The sequence below is a fragment of the Camelus dromedarius genome, chromosome 9 (assembly GCF_036321535.1).
Source record: "Camelus dromedarius isolate mCamDro1 chromosome 9, mCamDro1.pat, whole genome shotgun sequence".
Taxonomy (NCBI): domain Eukaryota; kingdom Metazoa; phylum Chordata; class Mammalia; order Artiodactyla; family Camelidae; genus Camelus; species Camelus dromedarius.
The window spans coordinates 478066-495842 of NC_087444.1; the positions used below are offsets into that span (position 1 = coordinate 478066).

General features: G+C 49.7%; 1 protein-coding gene across 6 annotated transcripts in view; it reads left to right on the forward strand.

Moving 5' to 3' along the window:
- The window catches only part of LRRC8D (leucine rich repeat containing 8 VRAC subunit D), a 92405-nt gene that overhangs the window by 16660 nt on the left and 57968 nt on the right, over positions 1 to 17777 (forward strand). For 4 of the 6 annotated variants that reach the window (XM_064488681.1, XM_031457551.2, XM_031457546.2 and 1 more), the window contains exons 2-3: positions 3048 to 3102; positions 3356 to 3502. The exons of the other annotated variants lie outside the window; for them this stretch is intronic. The gene's annotated coding sequence lies outside the window, so the exon portion shown is untranslated. The remainder of the gene's footprint in view (positions 1 to 3047; positions 3103 to 3355; positions 3503 to 17777) is intronic. 6 annotated transcript variants of the gene reach the window in all.

Consider the following 17777-nt stretch of genomic DNA (forward strand, 5'->3'; position numbering starts at 1 on the left):
CTCTGTGGGTAAATGCCAGTCAAGCCGGCCAGTTGGCTCTGAGGACATCTTCCTTGAAAGCCATGGCCCGAGTTCTGCCGAGGCCAGGAGGGGAGTGTGAGAGCCAGAGCCCTTCACAGAAAAGCCTGGTGCGTGTGCTGCCCTGGAAGTGGGGCTGGAGACAGGGGCGCTGCTGCGAAGGCTGCTGGGACAGAGAGGCAATCTCTTAGGTAACCGATAGCTTGTCATCTTTCTGTTTGTTTGCAGAAATCCTGCTGTAATAATGGCCAAGAATCCTTACACAGAAAAATTGTGTGGCAGACGTTTTTTAATCAACAGAATAAGGTCACTCTCTTTTAAAATGAGGGAAGATGAGCAACAGCATTTTGGGATATGAGTTTATCGTCTCCTCCTCCACACCCGTTAGTCTTCAGGAAAGGTGTCTCTCGACACTTGATTTGGAGCCTCCGAAAGTGCTTTCGCACTGTTGCCGTCTTCATCCGTGGACTGCTGTACTTACGGAGTAGAGACTTGCAAAATGAACCTCCAGTGTTTTTCCTAAATCAGTTTTATTTTTTGTGGCATCATTTGTGCCATCCTGGGAGCATTTTTTTTCTCTTTTTATGAGGTTGTGATTTTAATGTTTTTTTCTGCTTGACAGTGGTCAGGAAGAAACACTTTTCCATGAAATACAGAAGGGGCGGGGGACTGGCTGAGCCGTGGGAATCACTACGTGGTGCTTAGGCCTTGCGATTGTCAGGATATATGCATGTCGGGGCGGGTGCAACCTAAATGGCGGTGTATTAGCCAAACTACGAATGTTGAGATCCATACAGGTTAGTTACAGCATGTTTCCTTTGCTTTTTCTAAAGAATTTCATTTTTCTTTAGAAGTTTTCCTTCTGAGCTGTTGGATATATAATGAGTAACAGGAATGAAAGCATGGATTCCAAGAGATATTTTAAAACAGAATTGTATCCAAAACATTGTAATTATTGACAGTTCTTTTTTTCCCCTAAATCAGAGACAGGAGAGAAGTTTGAGTTTAATGCCCTCCTCCCTCCCTCCCTCCCTCCCACCAGGCACTTTATGGGGAAGAAACAGCAGTGCTTCTGGAAGAAGTCTGTAAGAGGAAATGAGGAGTCGACAGGTCCAGGGCAGGCAGGGGCCCGGGGAAGGAAAAAGGTGGCAACAGAGGCAGAGCCGGACCTAAAAGGACGCTAAGACCCCTCCCCAGGAGGTCTCTGGTACTGAGCCCTGAGGGACGGGAGTGCGTCCCTGCCCTGGTCCAGCCCAGTCCCTGCTGTCCTCTGGAACTGCCCTCGCCCCTCTCCTGCACGCTCTGCAGCTCCAGAGTCTGCACTGCTGAGTGAGGTGGCGGGACGGGCGAGTGCGATGCAGCTCATCTGGAGACAGGACAGAAGCGCCAGCTTCCTCCTGACACACAGCACTGTGTAGGTTTAGGATGCAGAGCGTTACTCTCTCCCCAAGTGCCTGGGCCCTCACCCTCGCCAAGGTCTTAATCACTTAATGCATGCTTTGTTTCTTGGCTTGTCGGGAAGCTAACAGCAGTGTGCTGCTGACAGGTGAGTGTCAACTAAGCACTAAAGCAGAAGGAAATGGAAAGTGAGAGAATTTCAGGTTTCACTGGAAGCAGAGGCTGTGCATTTTTGTGTGTGTGCAGTTTTTGTCTGTTTGTTTTTTCCCTTCTTTTTAAAAAGATCCTGTTAGAGAAAAAGAATTCAGGGAACAAACACTAGTCAGCTGATTAAGAACTGAGCTGGACAGACTTTGTACCTTGGCATGTGAGTGGCTATCCTGGTACCTTCTGAACTGTTGCCACCGAGTTATTCTGAGAAGGCTGCTGGGGCCAGCAGCGGATAATGGGGAAGAGCACAGTGTCCTCTGCCCGAGCAATCCAGCTGCGCAGGATTCAGGTGGGTTGGGAGCCTCGCTAGTTCAGCAGAGTGATAGCGTGGGGCCTGCAGGCTCACCTGTAGACGAAGGAACGGCTCACAGACGGTCGCTGGGCTTGACTTTTCTCAGAGAATTCACTCTTGTTTTGAGAATTAGCAGAGTGTAGAGGAAATGGCCCAGATTTTATGCTCAGGACAGACCTCTTCTTCAGTTCTCCATCTGACCACTTTCTAGCTGAGACATCAGGACAGTTACTTAACTTTTCTGACCCTGTTTCCTCCGTTGGGAATGTGAGAATAGGACTGTTCGCAGGTCTGTTGGGAAATGTAAAGGCTAAGAGGAGGTTAAAATGAGATGCTAACGCTGAGCCAGAGCTTAATGTCCATCAGTTTTTTTCTACTTCAGTCAAAATCTATCTTTCTATGTAGAAGCAGCTTCCTTTATGGCCTAGTCTCCATGTTGAGTTTTGAAACAGGAATAACTCAGGCATCACCTTGATAAGAAAAGGAGCCACTTATCAGAGGCAGTCCTGTGTGAGTGTCGTAACCCGATAGACTCGTGGGCAGGGGCCGGCAGGGTGCAGATGAAGCTGTCCACACCTGGAAGCCCAGAAACTTGCTGCACAGGCAGTGTGAGCAAACTCCTAGAGCAGGCATGCTCTGCACGTGGCCGATTCTGAAACCATCACTGCCTTTTAAACGCTACCCTAAGGTTCACCTAAGTTCTGCATAAACCCAGAACTTTGGAACTGCTGTGTGATTCTTAGAGGCACAGAGGAGTAACTGCTGTCTGGAAGAAGGCAGCATGCCGTCGTCTTTGGGGTGGAGTTGGTATGTAGAAATCTTAGGGCTCTGTGTGGGCAAGCATCCCAGCAGAGACATCCTAGGAGCCCAGAACAGTTTTTTCGTTTTTCTTTTTTCCTTCTCAGTGGCAGTTCGTGGCTACTGTGTGCACGCTCCCCCTTTTGAGTCACCCAGGCGTGAGACAAGTCATTTCCCATCCCGAAGCTCTCGGCTGCTGAGCGGTAGTGGGTAACTGGGATGTGGCGCTTAGCTTTAAGTTTTTGCACAAATCCAGCTTCCTCTCCCCTGGAAAGGCGCGATCTTGTCTTTATACCCTCCCTCAGCCTTTCTTTGCTTCCCCCGAGGGCAGGAAGAAGACGAAAGGAGGAAAACCGCGGCAGGCGGACGGCGTGTGGCCGACTTAGGTAGGCGCGGGGCGGGGAGGGCCCGGGCGGGGGCTGGGAGCGGAAGGGCCGCCGTGCGCGCGGGCGAGGCCGCCGGCAGGGGGAGGCCGGGCCCCGGCCGCTGCCTCGCGGGCCCCAGGGCGCGGGCCGCCCGCGGGGACAGCGCCGGGCGCCGGGCGCCTGGCCCGCCCTCCCCCGCGGCCCGCGCGCCTCTCCGCCCGGCCAGCGCGCGGGTGGCTCTCGCTCTTTCTCTCACTGCTGTTGTTTCAAACAGGAAGTGCACGGCTGCCCGTGACGCGCCGCCGGCCCGCGATGGAGGAGTGAAGCCCGCGCGACGCCGCTTCCAGCCCGCGGAGCCCGCCGGAAGCCAGTCCCCGGAGAGGAGCGCGCCCCGAGCGAGCGCGGTGGCCGCCTGGTCCAGGTGCGGGGCGGGCGCCGGGCGGGCGCGCTGCAGCAGCCCGGCTCGCGTGCGCTTCCTTGCTCGCGCCCCGCTCGCTGCGTTCTCCCCCGGGGGTGTCTCCAGGCTCCCCGGGCCGCGAGGCTCAGCGCGGCGCCCGCGGGACCTGCCCGGCTTCGCACCCGCCCCGGGCGGGAGGCTGCCCGAGTCCGCAGCCGCCCTCTCCAGCCGCTGCTCTCCTCCTGCTGCCGCCGAAGTCACGGCTCTTTGTTCCTTTGTTCGCCAGGCCAGGAGTTATCTGCATAAATGGGTGGCTTGGGTGTTACTGAGGGTGAGAGGAGTGGGGACCTGGCGGAGAGAGGATGCGCTGAGGGTGAAGTGTGAGGGAAGGGGAGCGAGAGCCTTGGTGTCCAGGCTCAGAGCTCCCACCTCCTCAGCCGCTGGAGCAGGGATCCCCGCCCTTGGCTTTCTATTCTGGGGGAGCCGGGCCGTCGGAACTGGGGGAATTGGCGATGCAGACACACACCGGAAAGGTAGTGACCGGGGACAGGGGCAGCTCATTCGGACATGTTTAGTCTGGAGTCTGGCTTGTTACCTTCAGTCGCGGTTTCTTAGCCAGACTCCCTTGCTGAGACAGAGGTTCTTTTAAAGGTAGGAGCCTGACAGCTTTATTCATTTAATGCCCATTTCCATCAGAGTAAAATTGAGAACGACTTTTCTCAAATTCACTAGGGAGATGATGACTCCACAAGCTTATCTTGCTCTATCTCAAAAGTTTATAGGTGGGGAGCAGATTGCTAGAGGCAGAGGCTGGTTTTATGCACAGACTTTCTACGTGCTCGTTTCCCTAGCATCGCCTCTCTCTGCAGACTAAATCAGATGGACGTCCCCCCAGTGAAAGCCTGGCCTTGTTTCTCCACCTCCGTTTGTCCAGCTGGTGGAGGGACACTAGGGGAGGTATGACGGTAAAGGAGAGTCAGTTTGTTGGAAAGAGTGTAGCCTCAAAGTAAATGTTTGAATGATGTTCAAGCTGGTAACAACTTCTTTCCTTTTCTTTTGGAGGAAGGGATCTGAGCATATGACCTGAGGGGAGGGAAGTGAGATTCTGCGAAGAAGGGTCTCCTTGTGGAGCAGGGAGGGGACGTGCTCCATCACTGTGCTGTGCGCACTTAGCCCCTCACCTTGTTGGTGCCCAGGGTCCCTCCAGAAGCAGGGTTAGTTGTAGAATTTAAACTCATGGTGTTGTATGCTGACTATACCACTCTAATGCTGAAGGTTTTATTATAAAACAGTTACTACATCATTAATTTTGCTTTGAAAGGAAAATCCTTTGTAGGTACTCAGCCTGGTAAACTTGTACTGCCTCCTCCCTCCCTTCTTTCTCCTGTTGGCAGCATGGAGGTGATTTGAATGATAAGATCCCAGTATTCCAGGAGTCCTTCAGAACTTTAATCTCCCCCAAAATACAGCAGCTTTGAGCATTGTGGTAATATTAGTAACTGGCACAATTGCATTCACCTTAAGTAGGCAAGATACACCATGAGCACCGAGCAGTGAGCTTCATCTTTTCCTAGATAAGTAGATGTGGACTTCTTCTTAAATTTGAGCTTAATTGTGAGATGTCTGTATTTATACCTCTTCTTGCCAAATGCATCATGGGATTAAAAGTGGAAACAAGCCATTAAGAGAGACTCTTGGAAGGCCTGTGCAGCCGTAGCATTTTGCCTTTATTTTTATGCCCAGGTGCGCTCCTGGCCCTCTGGTTCACTAATTTACTTGAGGACTCTCGTCAGCAACTGTCACTCTTTCAGGATGATACAGAACAGCCTTTGTGACCTCCCAAACTTGTCCCCTGTTTAGGAACAGGATTTACTCCCACCCTAGCAGAATTTGACAATAATTACTTAATAACCCAGGAATAATGGTAACTGGCCTTTGGATCTTCATTTTCTGTTTACAGAACACATCTTCTGTATCTCATTTATAATTTATTACTCCTTTTAACAGCCTGGTAAAATAGGATTCATTTGTTCCATTTTATGGAGGGGAAACTGAGTCTGATAAAATGTGACTTGTCAGCGGTCACGTTAGTAAATGGACATGCTGGGACGTGAACAAGAGTCTTACGATGTAGGCGCGTGCCTCTCGTGACCTGGAAAGCGCTGCTTGCCGAAGAGATGGCAGTGCTGATGCGGGCGGTCTTCGCCGTTGCAGAAGAGAGCTGACCCGTGCTGATCGAGACAGCCTTTACCTGACTCTCCGGTCTTTTCCCATTGCTCTCTACCCAGAGCTCCAGGGCTTTTGTTGTTTTGTTTTTTTTCCATGTTTGAAATTCACGCTTACTCTGTGTTCGTGGCTACATGTAGCTGTGTTGGCGTCATTGTGATTTGTCTCCTGCTGCCAAAATCCTGATGGCGTATTTTAATTTACAGATGTCTGATGTCAGATCTTAGGGAACGGTATCTTTTTGAAGGGTCAGATTAGCAAAGTTTAACTCTTTAGAATAAAAAACAACACTTCTGGTTTACTCCAGGACAGTTTACATGCCAGAAAAGAAATAATAAGTTAACAAATTAATAAATGACGTGTATGACTCTCCCCACATACTGCACGACCACCATACCCAGCCCCCAGCCTCCCCACCCCAGTTCAGGATAACTTACTGAAAAGCTCGTATTATGGAAAGACATGGGAAAACCCATATACATTTTATGTATTAAATATTTTTGTGATACTCCCCAGATGGAAAAAAGTTTATTTTTCTTATTTTTTGCAGTGTTTAAAGCTGAGCCTCTCTTTAGCTGGGGTTTTATGTTGCATCGAGACGAATATAAATTAAAATTCAGAGTACATTTTCACCAGGAGACGCTAGATAAAATATTTATTTTCTCTTCGCCGATTGGAGTATCTACAGTGATCTAAAACTTTTCCTGTATAGAACTGTGTTCAAGCATCAGAAGGTTGGGGGGATGGGAAGGGGTAGGAAAGAGAAATAAAATGAGTGATCTTTTCTTCTGTAAATAAGGAATGGAACGACACATGCATATTTTCCTAACACACAGTGCATTGCCGTTTCTGTTCTGAACAGTTGCAGTGGCTTGTGAACTAAGAATGAAAGGGTAACTAGCTTTGATGTTAAATGCCAAGGAAACGTTTATGGTCGGGAGAGGACGAGGAGTGGAGATAAATGTGTGCTGGGATTTTCATATTTTTCAACCCCCCCTCCCCGCCCTTTTTCCTTCATGTCTATTATGAAATGAAAACTAACTTCAGTTGGAAATTGTAAACTTTAAAGCAGTGATTCTCAACCTTTGCAGAAATCGGTGCACTTTTATTTAATACTGAAAGATTTCAAAGATTTTCTTTTTTGACTTGTTTAGAGTTTCACTTCTTACTTCTGATGATTACTAGTATTTAGTGTCACGGTTACTATTTAATATTACTCCGCTGGATGTGCACCGTAAACAAGGACCACAGCATCTTCCCGTGTTTGTCAGTAGTAGGACGTGTGTGTGTGGCGCAAGGGTTCAGCCTGCAGCTCTCTGCCAGGGTCCCGAAGTCCACAGGCTGGGACTCGGGACCAAAGAGAAGCAGCTGCTCCAGGTGAAGATGCAGAGGCGGTGGCGCGGAGGGACACCAGCCACCAGGCCACGAAGGCTGCCGGGTGGAATGCTTCCTCCGCGTTGTGTGTGAAGCGGTTGAAGTGTGAAGCCCTGACCTTGGGTCTGATTTTGTTTCCGGGTTCACTGTTGTCATGGTCAGCCTTCAGGTCCTGCAGTTACCTCACTCGGTCGTGGATAACCGGGTTCTTCTAAGAGCGTTCTCCCTGCCGTGTGTGAGCTCCCCTTCCTGATGTTTGTGGAATCAGGACTCCGACGCCCGTCGCAGGGGCACCGCGGTCACGACAGCCACCAGCCGCAGCCTCCTGTGCATTTTCCCGGAGCTAAAAGAGGCTCCCCAGCCTTGACCTTGACAGTTCTCAGTGAGCGCACGGAAGGAGAGAGAGGTTACTTACCCTGTCCCGCCGAGTGGGAGAGACCGGCGTGTAAGTCCACGCTGAATCTGTCTCTGGTTCCCGCGTCTCTTGCTGTGGCTTTGGTGTTCTGTCTGAGGGGGACTGAGCTCAGCACCAGAATCTGTCTGGGCCAGGGCGTGACGCTCTTACTTCTGGTTTAAAAAAAAAAATCACTTCCATTTACTGGATGCTTTGCATGGATCATCTCTGACCTTCCTGGTGGTGTGCAGGGTGGGTGACACCCCTGTTTTATAGGTAAAGAAACTGAGGCGCGTGCAGATTGCAACTTACCCGGGCTGCACGGACAGCCGAGGCTGGCCTCAATCCAGGTTTGTCAGTCCCCAAGCTAAACGGTTTCTGGCATTACATCTGCTGCTTTTCAGCGAAGGTTAAGTTAAAACCAGACAGAATATGCAGACTTCAGGAACAGGGACATGGGAAGGCCCACATGTGTGCGAGTGTCTTGGCTTCCGTGCGGTATGTGTGCGCTCTGTCCCCCAGGGAGCACGAGTACGTGGACTCTGCTGCGGAGGGGTTCTCACGGCGGCGCTGTCCGCGCGCAGTGCTGCCGAGCGCACTCCCGGTCCGGCTGCGGGGACTGTTGCCAGCTTCGCGCGCCCACCAGGACTGCGCGGTGGTTCCGTTTCTTATTAACAAGTTTCCCGATTTTCCCTAATCTGATAGGTGGTCGTTGTGGCTCATAGTTGATTTTGCCCTTTCTTGATGGCAGATGAGGTGAAGCCTCTCTTCATTTACTTGATTTAGTTTCCCTTGTCTGTGACTCCGACCTCCTGCCTTGTTCTTGGGAGCGTTCGTTGAAAGAATTCTCGTGGAACCCTTGTGTGTTCTGTAGATTACCCCTTGTTAGCTGCGGCTGCTGCAAGCACCGTTCCCAAGGATTTCGCTCTTCTGGTAGCTTTGTGGTGCCTTTCATTAGCAACAACGGAATCTTTTCTTCCCCACCAGTTCTTGACATTATTGTGGTCTGTGCATTTTGAGTCACTGAAGAACTCTTCCCCTATTCGGGGCTCACAACATAATCTCTCCTCACATTTTTAGCTTCATGGGTTTACTCTCTTATGTCTTTAAAACAATTTGGAGTTTAAGGTATGAGGCGTAAATTCGTTTTTATTTTTAGAAAACTGTTCATGTTGTGAGCCAGTTTCCTAGGTACTGTTTACCGAGTGATCTCCTCCTTCGCCGCAGGTTTGTGGTGCCGCCTCCAGCACCTGGGTGCACATTTATGCAGATCTCTTTCTGCGGTCTCTGTTTTGTCCCAGTGGCTTATCTGTGCGTTCCTGGGTCATTGATTCACTTTTTAAATTACTGTGGTTTTGAAATATGCCTTATCTTGTTACACGTACATTTATATGAGTTGATCTTATTAGCATGATTGATACAAATTTAAAAGTTCACAAATATTCTCGGTTATTGTAAGTTGGCTTTCTTGTCCTTTTTTGCATGTGTGTTAACTCTGTACCTGCAGATTTGTTTTCTAGAAATGTGTTTACTCCTCTGGGAACAGTCCTTATTTATTTAGTAACATAATTTACTTTAGTCTTAACATTCCATTTTATTATTATTTTTATCTTTAGCAATTCTGGCTCCCTTTCACGCGCGGCCTCTCTGGAGGGCAGTGGGGGTCTCACTTTGGAGCCCTCTCTTGCTCCTTCAGTGCTCTGCACGTGCCTCTGTAACAGGGGTGTGCACTCCTGGTATATGGCTCTTAAATGAATGTTTTATGAGGTGTGACGCCGTCTTCCAGGGCTGAATACGCTTGAAAGCCTGTTAATTATAGATGTTCCTTTTATTATCGGGAACACATTGCCAGTTTCAGCTTGGTTTTCTCCAAGTTTACTTTGCCTCGCTCCGTTCCCAGTTCCCTGGGTCTCATTCCTCCTCAGTCTCTGATGCTTGCCACACTGGATGCTAGGTTGCTTTATTTGATAAGCGGGCACTTACATGCCTTGGCAGAATACAGTGTACTTTTTCCTTAGTGTGTGGGATGATGGCATGTTGTGCATAACATGGCTTATTATACAAAAATTATTGCAGGGGACAAATTGTGGCCACAAAATAGATACTGCATGACGTGGTTCATCTGGGCCCTCGGTGCTAGGGTTATATGGGCGATGGGCTCTGTTTATTTGTTTTTCTTCTGTCTGCAGTTCTCCAGGAGCTTTATGGATATAGGAGAGGGCTGCAGGCTAACTACTGACATTTACTGAGCTTGCACAGAGCCTGATAAAGTGATAATGCAGAATGTTCTACAGTCTGCAACTTGCCTCTAAACCAGTGCCCTTGAGCTGTGGGACTTGTTCTCCTGTTAAGCAGGAGCTGTTAGATACTCACCTGGGTTTGCTGGTCACAGCCCTAGGCCTGACTGAACGTGCGTCCTCGGAAGAGGACCTGATCGGTGCCATGTTTTCCATCCTTCATTCGGGCTCCTCTGTGCTCACCTCACCAGCTGTCAGGTCCGCCTGTCTCACCAGCCTCCTCTCTCACTCAGTTATTCTAACATAATTGACAGCCACGCTGCCTTATTCACTCAACAGCCATTCGCTGAGCTCCAGACTGTTAAGTCTTAGTTCCCTGATCTCCACCCTCCTACCTGCAGTCCCGGTGCTCAAATCCTGAAGACACTGTGTGAGTGTGACACAGTGCCTGCCCTCAGAAGACAGGCATGTAAATCATTAGCTGGAATTGAGAATGGAAGCACTTTACAGCGATACGTTGTAATCAGTAGTGGTGGAGAGCGGGGCACAAAGGAGGGCGCGATTTGCTCTTTTGTTTTGAGGAAACAATACACGGAGCTGGTGCTGGGTGTTTGAGGGTCAGGACTATTTACCAGGCTGAGCAGAAAGGAGAGAACAGAAGAAACAGCCCCCGTTCAGAGCTCGGAAGGGCTCAGCATGAGGAGCACCAAGGAAGAGGGACAGGAGCAGAGACTCGTGGTGCAGAGCGGAGAAGGGGCGGGAGGTGCGTCTTGGTTCAGATTCTTGATCCAGCCCTGTCGAGGGCCAGGCATGCTATTTCTGGAAGTGTAGCCCTTTTCCTGGCAGCGTTGTGGGATCATCAAAGGTGCAATAAATGCTTAAATCACTGTCGTAAGTTATGCAAAAAGCAGGCAGGGAGAAGGCCAAGGGCTGCTAAAATAATCCAGGGGGAAATAATGAGGACCCGAACTAAGTGATGGTGGGACAGGAGGGAGAGGGTGGACTCGAGAATCACTGAGGAGAAAGAACTGGTGCTGGTTTGATGGGAAGCAGGAGAGGGTACGAGGGAAGAAGAAGGGAGATGGCTCCTGGTGTTTCTGGCTGGGGAGAGTCGCTCTCCGAAGGCAGCACTGATTGGAGGGGAACACAGAGGAGCAGGCTTGGAGGGAGAAGAGCGAGTCCAGCTGGAGGCGTTCCGCTGACCCGGAGCTGCCGAGAGCCCGGAGAGAAGTCAGGGCTGGAGACGTGTCGGGGAGGGACTGGGACTGACGGCTGCAGCCACGCATGTGTGAGGTCCCCAGGGGTGCCCACGGCCCAGAGACCCCGCAGGCAGAGGAAGGGGAGGGAGAAAGGGGACCAGGAAGACCCACCCACGCGGACGGTAGTAGTGCCGAGCACCGGGGCGTCGTGCTGTTCCCGTGTATCACATCATAGGATCCTTACAGCAGTGATCCCTGAAGTGCTTATCGCTCTTGTCTTTGCCGGATAAGCCGTCTAAAGATCGGGAGAGCAACTTGCCCCGCCGCCCAGGAGCAAGTAGGGAAGAGCTGTCAGGCCTGTCCGAGGGCACGGGAAAGTCAGGTGGAGACTGAAAATGGGAGACTGGATCTGGCAACTAGGTGTTCAGGTGGCAGCCAGAGGGCTCTGGAGGGAGGAGGGAGTGGGGCTTGAGAAGTGGGGGCGCCCCGCGGGCTGCGTGCACAGCCGTCCGTGTGCAGGCATGGGCTCCGTGTGTCGTGGTGACTGGCGCTTGTGTTTTGGAGGCAGACAGGGGAGGACGTGCTGCGGGTCGGCGAGGGAATAGCTAACGTAGCAAGGCTCCAGAAAGCCAGGCAATGGGTCTGGCTGCCGAGCGCTCGGGGGCCTGCCTCGGGTGGGGGGGGGGGAGGGCACGCTGACGGCATCCCTTCGGGGGGCCCCCTGCCAGGGGAGCCGAGGAGGACAGAGGTGGTGTGACTGGAGATGAGCATGCGGGTAGCGGGGCGGGGGGCGAGAAAGTTCGCTCCCGGTGGCTTGGGTTTTCTCCATGAACGGGGAGCAGACCCGCCGCTGAGCGCGAGCAGGACTGCAGAAGGCAGCCGAAAGTCAGTAAGAGCCAGCGTGGAAAGACGTCCTCGCTGATGAGGACACGTGATGGGCATGGGCACTGAGGCCCCTCCTGGGGTTCTGTTGCTGGGGACTAGGTGCCGCTGGTGGCTTTTGTTTTTTTCTCTTTTCTGGTTGATAAAGACAAGTGCCACGAATGGCCTTTTAGAACAGACCTCACAAGGCCTCGCCTGAAGTGTCTGGTTTAGATGGTGATTTCAGGAAGCTCAAGGCAGAAGGACCCACGCTGAGCTCAGGGAGCCTGCCTTCTGGTCCCGGTTCTCCCACCGACAGGGTGGGCGCGGGGAGGCCGGCCGTCTCCCTGCGCCCCGGTTCTGCCGTCTCTCACTGGGTGAGGGTCTGCGTCACGTCCCCTCAGAACTTCTGTGAGACTTGACATCGTCGCACAAAAACGAGTGAACAAAATAGTAGGAGCAGCCAGACTCCTGTCATTCACTCACCGTCCACGAGTTCTCTGATGGCAGCTCCCACGCCGCACCTTTGGAGCACCGAGGCCCGGACAGCTGCCAGGCGACGGTGCCCAGCTGCCCACCCATGGGCTGCACTGGCCCCGGGGCCGGGGAAGCAAGTCGGGAAAGGGGGAGCAGACACTGGGGGGGCTGTGATGGGGGCTGGGGTGTTGCTGCGCGCCGCACTCGCTGAGGCACCCCGGGTCCTTTCCTGAGGGTGGCCGCGGTCTGCGTTCACTGCTCACGTGGTTTCTTTCCCTCCATCACTGTTTGGTTTCTGCCGGGTTCGTTTCTCCCTCTTGGCTGAAAGTGTGCCACGTAGAAGAGAACCCAACAGTTGGTTGAAGGAGCTCAGGCGTTACTTGTAGCCTCTTCCCTTCAGTGTCTTTTCTCCTTCCCAGCTCCGTCATGGCGCCTGATTTTCTTTGCCTGTAGAGAAATCAGAGACAGTCTGAAGCATTTCTTCACTCCTCTCAGCGCACTGTGTTCTTCCCTGAAGATTTATTCTGCAAAGCCATTAAGTGTCTGCCTCCCGTTAGGAACAGCGCAGGAGGGTGTGGCGAGCGCAGGAGGGTGTGGCGAGCGCCGAGAGCTGAGTCCGGACCCAGTGGGCGGCTCAGAGGTCACTGTAGTGATTTAACAAGTCTAAGCAGGTGAGAGGCACTGTTTTTAAATTAAGCCTCTGATATTTCTCTGTGCTGTTGCATATTTGAGAGAAACGTGGGCATTTCCTTTTTTCTTCCTTAAGCTGTTGCACAACTTAATGCTTGGAAAATTCTTCACAGGAAGAAACAGGGTGTAACAGTTAGTGTGAGACTTTTTTAAAAAAATTTACCCTTTTAGGTTAAATCTGAAAATATTATTCTCTCCCTCACCCCCCAGCTCTGATTTCCTTCTGAAAGTCTTAATATCACCCCATAGTTAAATATTATTTGAAGTAAGACATAGTTAAAAAATTAAAACCACGTAAACATGAAATTAAAACGTAGTCTATAAATGTGTTCTTCCATTTCCTGAGAAGCAACAGGAAGGGTTTGCTTTCTCAAAATAAACTGAGCAGCCTGACTGTGAACTCAGAGCAGCTGAGATCAAAGATTCCAGCGTCATCACTCAACGGGAAATTTTCAGTCATTTTTCCTAACTTCAGAAAATCAAGTTGAACACTTTTTTTAAGCACAAGGAACCAGGACATGTATGTAGAGCTCAGAACCCTTCCTTTGCATACGTGACGCTGTCGTAGCCCAAGTGCTGACTGTCTGATGTCGAGAAGAGTCTGCTTCCAAGACGCAGCTGATCGGGGCGGGCAGCTAGACACGCGCTGTGGGCGAGTGTCCTTTGGCGTCTCACGTGGAAAGAACAGGGGACAAGAAAGCCAGCCGAGCTTCTACGTCCACGTAGCGTCGGAACATGAGCTCGGACCTGCTGGGGCAGTGGACTGGTTCGTGGCTCTGCTGGCGGGAGAAGCTCAGCAGCCCGTGTTGGACTTGGGGACGGAGTCTGCGGCGGTGACAGTGTGCATGTGAGCGCTCAGGCAGGAATAGGGACGTTTGTTAGTATTTCTCCACTGCCAGAAACAAGGAGTGAGAGCCCCTCCTAAAGAGAGGACGTCAGCTGTGTTATGGTTGGCAGGTTTCTGTTTGTGAGCTACAAGCAAGATTAGGGAGAAAAATATGTGGTAAGTATTCATCTATCATTAATTTGTGGGCTCAAAGGTACGCAATTTTAATTTTCTCGAATAGTATAAAGCAGGTCAAGATTTTGAAGCCTTGGACAGTGTTTGTATCTATTTGGGAAGGTGTGTACACTGATAACTTTATAGATGTTCTCAGTGGACCAGGTGTTTTCCAGTATTTGTCTTTCAAGAAAGGGTAGAGAAAGCTGTGCACAGCCCGTGACCTCGGTTCCTCTCTTAGTCCCCGTTTTCAGCTTATCTAAGTCTTGATATTTACAGTGGGTCCCTTGTGGATGACAAACACAGGGTCTCAATTTTTAATCCTCTCTGACAATCTGTCTTTTAATTGTTATTTTAGGTGATTCACATGTAAAGTAGTTATTGCTGTGGTTGGACTAGTATCTGCCGTGTTTGTCTGATTGTGTTCTGCTTGTTGCATTGGCTCTGTTTCTTTTTTCCACTTCTTTTTCTGTGGTTTTAAGTGAACATGTTATATAGTTCCATTTTTCCTCCTTTTTAGCACATACTTGCTTTACAAAGGTTTTAGTCCTGGCCCTAGAGCTTACAAATGATCTCACTTGCTTAAAAACAAAACAAAACAACAAAACAAAACACCAAAAACAAAACATGTGTGTGTGTGTGCACAGAAAGCAACTTGTAAGGATACACGCCAGGACACTGAGTCCTTACCTCTGAGCGATAGGGTAATAGGTGATTTTTACTTTCTTTTTTATAGTTTTCTGTATTGTCTGAATTTTTAAAAGTACCAATCAAGTACTACTTTTATAATCAGAAACAACAAGGCTCTTTTCATTCTGAAGAAGCGGAAAAGGCAAATCACAGCAAAGCAGGCCGACAGTCGCTCACGGGTCTGGTTTACGCCCTTCTCCGCTGCGCACTGACCCACCACCACCAGCAACCTCTGGAAGCAGGTGGGAGAGGGCTTGGCTGCCGCTCGCCTGCGGCGGGAAGGTGGTCCACTCCTGCCTGCGCCTCCGCCCACAGCGGGAGTGCAGCCTCTGAGTGACTTAGCAGCAATCCACCCTTGGTTTGACAAAGAAAAGGTTTCTGTTTAATACAGAGTAAACCAAACCTCTCTATTTCTGCGTAATTAAGCTTTCCTCTACATAGAAATGTCTTGATGCCGCTTAACTGTCTTTCAAAAAAATAATGAGCAGAATAAGAACACTTGAAGGCTAGTTTAAAGTATAGCCTTCCTCGTAAAACCTGCAGTTCTTTGGTTTCCTACCGAGAGACCTGCTCCCCCTGGGCGGGGTGGGGACGGGCCTGCTAGGGCTGGCGTCGTGGCCGTGGCCGCAGGCGAAGGCACTGTGACTGCCATGAGGCTGCCGTTCCATCTGGATGTGGGGGAACCGTCCCTCTTGTGAAGTTTAGGGAAGGTCACCGTGACTGTCCTTGCAGGGTTAACGGTGCCTTCTGAGCTCACTTGTGCGTGTAAAGCAGACCTGAGGGAGGTTTGAGAAGGTTGTAGGGCTTAGTGCAAACATGAAATGTGGTTTTTAAAGAACGGTTCTTAGTACCAACTAACCTGCTGGGTGTTTTCAAGAAAGTCGTAAGTTTTATAAACCCTGCAGTTTGTTGGCCTGGATAATTGGGACCATTATCTTTTGCTGCTTAACTGCTGCATTCAAGTAAACAAAAGACAAATGACTTTCTGTGTCTTCTGAAAGAAGCGTCTAAGAAAAGCAAACCACTTTTTTCTCTACTTCCAAGTGAGAGAAGCTCAGTTCTCCACTTTAATACATCTTATTACTGGAGCCAGGCGATTTTACTTAAGGTGAGAAGCAAAGTAGCAGTCTGCTTAAAGCTCACAGAACTGCACGTTCTGATACGCACAGAAACATCCAGAAAAGGGATGAAATAAAAAAATGTCATCACGGTAAATACATGTATTGTTGCAGCTGTGTTCAAACATGTACAAATTCTGAAGGGAGTACAAAATACAAATATTGCTATTCAAGGAATCACGAGTAAAATTGAACAGACTTTCTTTATAATATTTTGACGTTGGATATTTTACAAGAAGTAGAAGTCAGAAGTCCAGTTTCTGGGGTGCTCATTAAGATAAGCCAGAAACGTTGCTGAATTTTTACATTTGCAGTGTGAATGGTGTTAGCAGACTCTTCAGTAGGGTGGGGATTAGGTAAGTGAGTTGACTCCTTTTTAAACTCGTTTCTGAAGAGGAGCCGTGGTACGTGGAAGCACCGTGGAGGAACCGTGGCGAGGTCTAGGCCTGTAACTGTTGGCCCGTTTCTCTAGCTCCCTTTGACCTGCTGTCCCTTCACCCTGGTGGTAGCGGGTCAGGGTCTGCACTGCGACGTTCTCTCTGCCTTTCTGCTCCCCAGGCACAGCTGTGAAAATTACTTAAGTGAGGAGTGGTTTGGGGGTTAGAATTGTGAATGGAGGAAAGAAATAATCCTCTCATTATTTAAATACAGGGAAAGAGGATTATCTGCAACCCTGAGCTTTCGCCCCCAAAGAACTGATAGTGTAATAGGTTATCTTTGCTTTTATAAATGTAAACCATAATGCTTTAATAACTGCCCTTAGGGAAAAGTCAGCAGGCACTAATTTCAAGCTACCTTTTCATCCATCTGTGTGTTTCATAATCAGTTGCTCTTTGGAAGAAGTAGGGGCTTGTGATCTGTCCTGCCACAAATGCCCAGCATGAGATCCACATCCTAGAGCAGAGCTTTGGCAAAGAGGCCGGCTCCCATTTTGTACTTTCAAGGAGGTGGTTGTAAGCAGTGAAGTGAAAATTTAAAAATTGCAAAAATGGTTTTGGCAGTAACTCATAAAAATACTAAAATAATCTTTATATAATTGGCAAATTGGTGTATATTTTATAAATACATATAATGAACAAAATACATGACATACTTTATGTATTTGCTAAAATAGAGTTCTCTGCCTTTTTAGTGTTTAATTCTAGATGAGTAATTGTTGTGTTTTAGGGGGCAGTACCACTAAGGCCGAAAAGCAACGTTTTTACAACAGTCTTAAAATACAATTTACTAAGTAGTGTTCCCACTTTATGGATGGAACCTAAGAGCTGAGTAGTTGAGTTTAAGGGCGCACGTCAGATGAGGTGTTCCTCCTAAGGGAGCCTCCCTCCGTGCTGGGCGGGGGAGCTCACAGACCTCTTGCTTAAGACGGCTTTTATCTCAGCCATTCCAAGATAAGGGAAATGTACATTTTCAGCCTTTCTGGAAGAAGTAAAAACCTCTGCACTCTGATCTCTTTCAAACTAACAATATTTTAAACTAAATTTGTTATGCTAAAACTTCTTTCTGTGGCCCCTAGAGAGAGAAGCAGACAGAGTGACCAGAACGTGCCCTGTGCAGCGCGCTGTGTGGGTAACGCCGAGCCGTGCGGAGGCAGAGGCGGGGGTGGGGGGTGGCCGGGACCCTCTGCTTCTGTTTGCCTCCTCAGCGGTCCTGGTAACCGGGCACATTAACAAAGGTCTGTCTCCTGCTTTAAAGAGATTAAAAATGATTCTCCCTTTTCAACTCTCTGCTTCTGGGGAGCCCACAGAAGCCAAGCCTTGTTTATTGGAGGTTTTTCTGGCGGAGGCCGGCCAGACGTGAGTGTCCTCTCGTGTCTCTCAGTTTAGCCTTCCTTTGTTTCCCGTGCTTGGCTGTGAGGAAGGGGCCCTGTTCATGAGCCTTGGTGCCTTTCGTGTATGGTGCATTCTTAAACGGATTCCATTTTGCTCCGACCCTTTGAGATTTTTTTAAATTGCTTTGTCCCGGTTCCTAAGCATTTTTGAAATACTAAAAACGTTCACGAGGGGGTGGGCCATGGGAAGACTTTTCCCGGC